Raw genomic sequence first — 7,011 nt, forward strand, 5'->3', positions numbered from 1 at the left:
TTTCCCCCTTTTTGATGATGCCGAAACTTATACCCAAGTCATTTTGGCTTTGTCAATTTTGAAAAATAATTTCTTTTATTCGATTTTATTTCGACTAGCCAATTGACGGGTTTAACAAAAATTGAGACCTAGAGATTTTAATTTTGGACGGTCCTAAACGTATATTGAGACTATAACGCGGGGTTGTGTATTGATTTTTATCTTTTAATTTTTCTTCCCCCTTTCAATTTTATTTTCTCAATTATACGCATCACATGCAATTACTAAGTCCAATTTAAAATCTTGTGACATAAAAACACAAAATAAATAAATTAACTAGGACTTACTTCGTATGGTACGAAAATATTTTCATCATGCAATTTCAACCCATTTTAGCTTAGCATATATAGGATGTCAAAACAAAATGTGCTAGCTAAAATAAATTATACACCAAAAATTGAATTTGACAAACAACTTTGTTACCTCCCTTTCAACTTTGCATTGATGAACTCCCTCAATTTCTTGAAGTCCTTTTCTAGCTCTTTGTGTTGATAGGGTGCGGTCACTTGCTCGGTGATGTAGTTGCCATAAGCTTCTCTTATATTCTCTCCTTCCAACACTCCGGCTTCATGCCAAAAGATACATTCGTCAAGTGTTCGGCCATCACTCAATTGGTCACTTCGATGTCCGAACTCCGTTTGAAGCTCTTGCAATTTTTGTATCCTTGTTGCAATTGGCTTCGACATTTGTGGCATTGGAGCAATCGGCCTTGGTGGCAACACATCATGAGAAGTAGAACTCGAGCTAGGACAAGTTCCCCTAAGGTAATCAATCATACTTACACGGCTTGGAGCTCTTGGTGGTGTTGGTCGAATTAGTTCAACTATTGGTCCTCTTGGAGCTCTTGGGTGTGTGTACGCATAAGCTTGTGGCACAAAATGACGTGCCAATCCTTCCCCCTTTTCGGTAGCATCTATGAATCGTTGAAAGCTCTTGGTGGAAGAATCTTGCTTGTCACGCACTCCCTCTAGAAGATCCATATGAATACGCGATTGGGTTAGTAAACCTTGCACTTGTTGTTCCAAAAGTTTGAGCCTCGACGTAGTATCGGACCCATGCTTTGCCATTTCATTGAACAACTTCATCACATCTTTCTTCAATTCATCTTTGGCCGTGTCAATTTCGGTTTTTAATAGGCCTTGCCTATTAAACAATTGTTGAGCACGATCCACCATCTCCTTGTGATAATCATCAAGTTTTGTGTCCATTGCATCCATCTTTGTTCTCAATCCACCCGTAGAGTCTTGTACAATTGCCTTAACATCTCCAACAATTTCTTCTCTCAAGGCTTGTGCATTGAACAAGGGTTCAAGTTGCACGGGTTCGGTTGGAATTGGTAAAGGGTGTGCAAAATCATCTCTTGGTGTGGTGATCATTGTATCGGCAAGATTTGCTTCGGCTTCTTCGGTGTTGTGGCAAATCATCAATGTATTTCGAATCCTTGGATGATCTTGATCGTAGACTTCACAAGTAATCGGCAATGTAGGCAAATTCCGTGCTTCATCTAAATTCAAGGAAACCCCTTGACTTGGTGCATTTCCTTCTTCACGAATAGACTCCGTAACCTCCGTTACGGGATGTGGAAAGTAAGACTTAAAGCTCAAATTTTCATTCAAATTTTCATCTCCAAAATTCGCAGGATATGGATCAAATGCCACGATCTCTACACCATCATTTTTCGCCAAAGATCCCTCTCCGGGTCCTCTTCGGGTATCCTGTAAAGACATAGCAGTGGCACGGCGAATATCATTTGAATCAAACTCTCCTAAAGGCTCTTCGGTTGTGGCTTCAACCATCACTCCCATTTCGGTTCTCTTCTTCCTAGCAAGCTTAGTCAAAAAGTGAGACTTAATCACCGAAAGTCGGGTAGCTCTAGCAAGATCACGTGTGCCTAACCAATTCAACACCATTTCTTCCCTTTCCATGGTATTCGGCCCTATTGATTCGGCCAACAAGTTGTGATCCCCTAATCTCCATGCTCTCCATTCTAGTGCTCTTTTAAATTCCTCCAAAAGTGCACTATCCGCCCCAATTGTGGATATCTCATCATCACTTCCAACTTCAATTTGATCATTCTCAACAACATCCACTTCAACTCTATTTGCCTCAACAAACCTGTGGCTCTCAAGGATAATTGGGTTTGGATTTTGAGTGGTTAAGGGTCTTGAGATTGGGTGGCTATTTTGTTCTTCGTTTGATCTAACGGCATGGGTGTTTGAGCCTTCATGACTTGGTTCTCGGATATATTGTTTAAGGTTTTGGAAGGGGTTGGGCAATTTTCTTTTTCGGGTGGGTTTTGGTAGGCTTGAGGGTAAGGAGGGATTTTTAGGTTCATTGGAGTTGGGTGGCCGAAAGAGGTAGCTATGGTTTGTAATATGCTTGGCTTTGGTAAGGGTGACATTTTTGGTTCTCAAAATCTCACCAACGGCAAACCCGTAACCGATCTCCTGTTGAAACCATCCATCCACCAAAGGTTTCGCCTTCCTTATAGATTCACACAACTTCCCAAACATAAACACACCCCAATCCACACAAACATTGTTCAATATAACATCCATAATCAACAATTTCTCCTTTGACAATTTGTCACGGCAATGATACCGGGATTCTACACATTTATGAACAATATCCAACAACAATCCATAATCCTTCTTCAAGTCTCTTTTGTTACCATTAACCTTCGGAGATAGCGGTGCGTTTGCATCGCGTATCTCGGCCCAAATGGCATTGACATCATGCACATGATTTTCTACCCTCAAATTCGATTCAACAAGATTAAACATCCCCCGAAAATCATCGAGATTAATTTCTACATCAACACCTTTGATCATAGAAATAATTGAGCCATTTTCTATTCTAGCATTCATGTATAATTCGGTCACCTCATCTTTATAGAAACCAACATATCTAAAAGTGCAAAAATTTAACAACCCACAAGATTCTAGAGAGTTGATAATTTTTACCCCAATAGATTTGTCCTCCACTTGCTTGTTGAAGTCAGTGACATCTAGAATCATCCCGCTTAGTACACGGCTAGATTTCCTTGTTCCTCCGGTTGTGAATGACTCCATCTCCACTTGATTAGCCTCCATTTGAGTAGAAATAGAATTTAGGAATTTTTGGTGCAAGAATGATGTTTCGGCAGTGAGGTCCGAAAGTAGGAAAGAAGGGATGGGTTTTTGGATTGTGAGGTTATTTGGGTAGGATTTTGGGTTTGGGTGATGGGTTTTTGTGTGTAGAAGATTTTTGTGTAGAGAAATTGGAGTGGGTGTTAGAACATTGAGAGATTTTTGGATTCTCTTTGTGCTATATTTCCGGCTGGCGAGAGAGAAAGAAGAAGAAGATTTTGTGTTCTTCTTTAATTCCTCTTTCTACCCGTTAGGATTGAGGGAGAAGGGGTGCGAAATTACTCGTTTGCCCTCTAGTGGGTAGAGAGAGAGTATTGATCTCCTTGAGGATAAATTCGACCTTCCACATGATTTAAATTTGCCAGCTCAGATTTTTATACTCCATTTGTGAGTACATGGCGCCAAAAATTGTGCTTCAAATAACCGCCAACCTGGAGCAAATCAGATAAAAAAAAATCTCGAAAAATAATCTGTTAGACCAATAAATACACTCCAGATAAATATTATTATTTCAATTTCACATTTCAATAAGGCTGATTTTCTGAAAAGAAACCTGATAAAAATAAATTGATCAGACTGATACCTAATATCTGAAAAGAAATTTCAAGTTCCCAAAACAATTAAATCTTTTGACTTTCTAAAATTGGGCCTAACTTATTTGACTTTTGATTTCGAAATTTGCAAGCATTCATCAGAATTCATCTATTCTTACACAAACCCAATTAGACATATTCCCCTAAATACATGCAATTTCATCAGAATTAACCCAATTAAAAAATTGTTCCCCCTAAGTTGCATACTCATCTCAAATTAATCTATTTAAACACATTTAGCAAACAAATTACACAAATCAATTATGCTAAATCGTGACAAATTAAATAGACATACGTATCACTTAAATCGCAAATTTAGGTACGCAGTTTTCGTAAGATAAAATTATAACACATTTAGGTACATACAAATTTTACGAAAACATGTACACAATTAAACATATATCATACGTACATACCAATTCAAATTAAAACACATAGATTACATGCAATACACACAGTACGTATCAAAAATTAACAACAATTAAGAGTTTAGAAAATGCTTAGCTTATTTCGATCATTCCCATTTCATGCCTTAGAGTTGCAAAACGAGATTCACACAATGGCTTTGTGAGAATGTCGGCAATTTGATTCTCCGTGGGAACATGATCGATTTTCAAATCTTTCTTTTCGACGTGGTCTCGGATAAAATGATGTCGAACATCGATATGCTTGGTTCGCGAATGAAGTACCGGATATTGGGTTATGGCGATTGCACTTGTATTATCGCATAAAATGCTAACATTTTCGCACTTAATCCCATAGTCCAATAATTGTTGCTTCATCCACAAGATTTGTGTGCAACAACTCCCAGCTGCAATATATTCGGCTTCGGCAGTGCTCGTAGCTATGGAGTTTTGCTTTTTGCTGAACCAAGAGACCAATCTTCCCCCTAAGAACTGGCATGTCCCTGAGGTACTTTTTCGGTCTATTTTACAACCTGCAAAATCTGCATCTGAATAACCAGTTAGTGTAAAATCTCCTTCTTTGGGATACCATAATCCCACATTGATTGTTCTTTTGAGATATCGAATTATCTTCTTGGTTGCAATCAGATGACTCTCTTTGGGCTTTGATTGGAATCTTGCACATACGCCAACCGAGTAGGATATGTCCGGTCTGCTTGCGGTTAAGTATAGTAACGATCCAATCATCCCTTGATACATCGTTTGATCGACGTCTTTTCCTTCATCATCTTTATCCAATTTTTGAGATGTACTCATGGGAATTTTGACTGAGGATTTTCCATCTATGCCAAATTTCTTGATGAGATCTCTTGTGTACTTGGCTTGATTTATGAAAATTCCTTCTTCAAGTTGATTGACTTGCAGTCCCAAAAAGTAATTTAATTCTCCCATCATACTCATCTCGAACCTGTTCTGCATGAGCTTAGAAAATTTCTCACATAAAGATTTATCAGTATTTCCAAAGATAATATCATCAACATAAATTTGTACTAATAAAATGTGATTATTTTCTTGAATTCTAAAGAGGGTTTTATCGACTAGACCTTTGGTGAATCCACAACTAATTAAGAACATCGACAAGGTGTCGTACCAAGCTCGCGGAGCTTGTTTTAACCCATACAATGCCTTCTTTAATTTGTAGACTTGATCACCAACGTCTTTTACCTCAAAACCAGGTGGTTGTTCGACGTAAACTTCTTCTTCAAGTAAGCCATTAAGAAATGCGCTCTTTACGTCCTTTTGATATACCACGAAATTCTTGTGCGCTGCGTATGCTAGGAATATCCGGATTGCTTCGAGTCGTGCGATGGGGGCGAATGTCTCATCAAAATCAATGCCTTCTTCTTGTGAATACCCCTTCGCGACTAATCTTGCTTTATTCCTAACAATGACGCCGTCTTCGTTTGCTTTGTTCCTAAAGACCCATTTAGTGCCAATTACATTTTGGTGCGTTGGTCTGAGAACAAGCTTCCATACGTCGTTGCGCTTGAATTGATCTAATTCCTCTTGCATGGCATCTATCCAACTTGGATCGGCTAAAGCTTCATCAATTTCTTTTGGTTCCAGTTGAGATAGAAAGCATGAGAACATTGCATCTTGTTGTTGGTTCCTAGTAGATGATCGCGTCTTCACTCCGTCACTTGGATCTCCAATGACTAAGTCATGTGTGTGACTTCTTAGCCATTTTCGATTTGGTTGGAATTTTGTTGGATTCTCAGAGTTTCCTTCTTGATGTGATTCCACTTGTTGTGTATTATTGACGGTTGCATCTTCGGGTTCAACAACTGGAATTTCTTCTTGTGCAATTTCAGTTGTGCGTGATATTTCGGGTATCACATTTGATATTGCCTCAATTTGGTGATCACCCATATCACTTGATTCTTCTACTTCCTGCAACACATTGTCTTCGAACAAATCATTAGATTTAATTAAATCACGATTACCTTCATCATTTTTGCCATTATTGTCGTGATTTTCATCGAACACAACGTGAATCGATTCTTCTACCACCATTGTTGATTTGTTGAATATTCTATATGCCTTGCTGGTAGATGAATATCCCAAGAATATTCCTTCGTCCGCTCGCTCGTCAAAAGTCTTTAATTGAGACTTTCCATTAACAAGTACAAAACATTTACAGCCAAATGTATGAAAATAGGTGAGATTGGGTTTTCTCCCTTTCCATAATTCATAAGGTGTTTTGTTATAAGACTTGTGGATTAGACTGCGATTTTGAGTATAGCACGCCGTGTTAATCGCTTCTGCCCAAAATCTTTTTGGTAGTCCGGCGGCCGTTATCATGACTCGTGCGGCTTCCTTGAGTGTTCGATTTCTTCTTTCAGCTACACCATTTTGTTGCGGCGTTCGTGCGGCAGATAATTGATGTAAAATTCCTTGTGAATTGCAATAAGATTGAATCACTCTGTTCACGAACTCTGTTCCTCGATCGGTTCGTATTGTTGCAATCTTCATGTCTTTTTCGACTTGTAGTAGCTTCAGTAGCTCTGGCAACTTTGATAAGACTTCATCCTTTTTCTTGATGAATATTGTCCATGTGTACCTAGAAAAATCATCAACAACAACCAAAGTATATTTCTTACCACTTATACTTACTGGGTCTACTGGACCAAATAAATCCATGTGCAGTAGACTTAAGGGTCTTGATGTTGACTCTTGAGCTTTGACTTTGAATGATGCTTTGATTTGTTTTCCTTTCTGGCATGCATCACAAATTTGATTTTTCTTGAACACAATGTTGGGTAGTCCTTCGACTATATTGTTTCTTGC

This window comes from Ipomoea nil, unplaced genomic scaffold, assembly GCF_001879475.1.
Source record: "Ipomoea nil cultivar Tokyo-kokei standard unplaced genomic scaffold, Asagao_1.1 scaffold3142, whole genome shotgun sequence".
Classification (NCBI taxonomy): Eukaryota; Viridiplantae; Streptophyta; class Magnoliopsida; order Solanales; family Convolvulaceae; genus Ipomoea; species Ipomoea nil.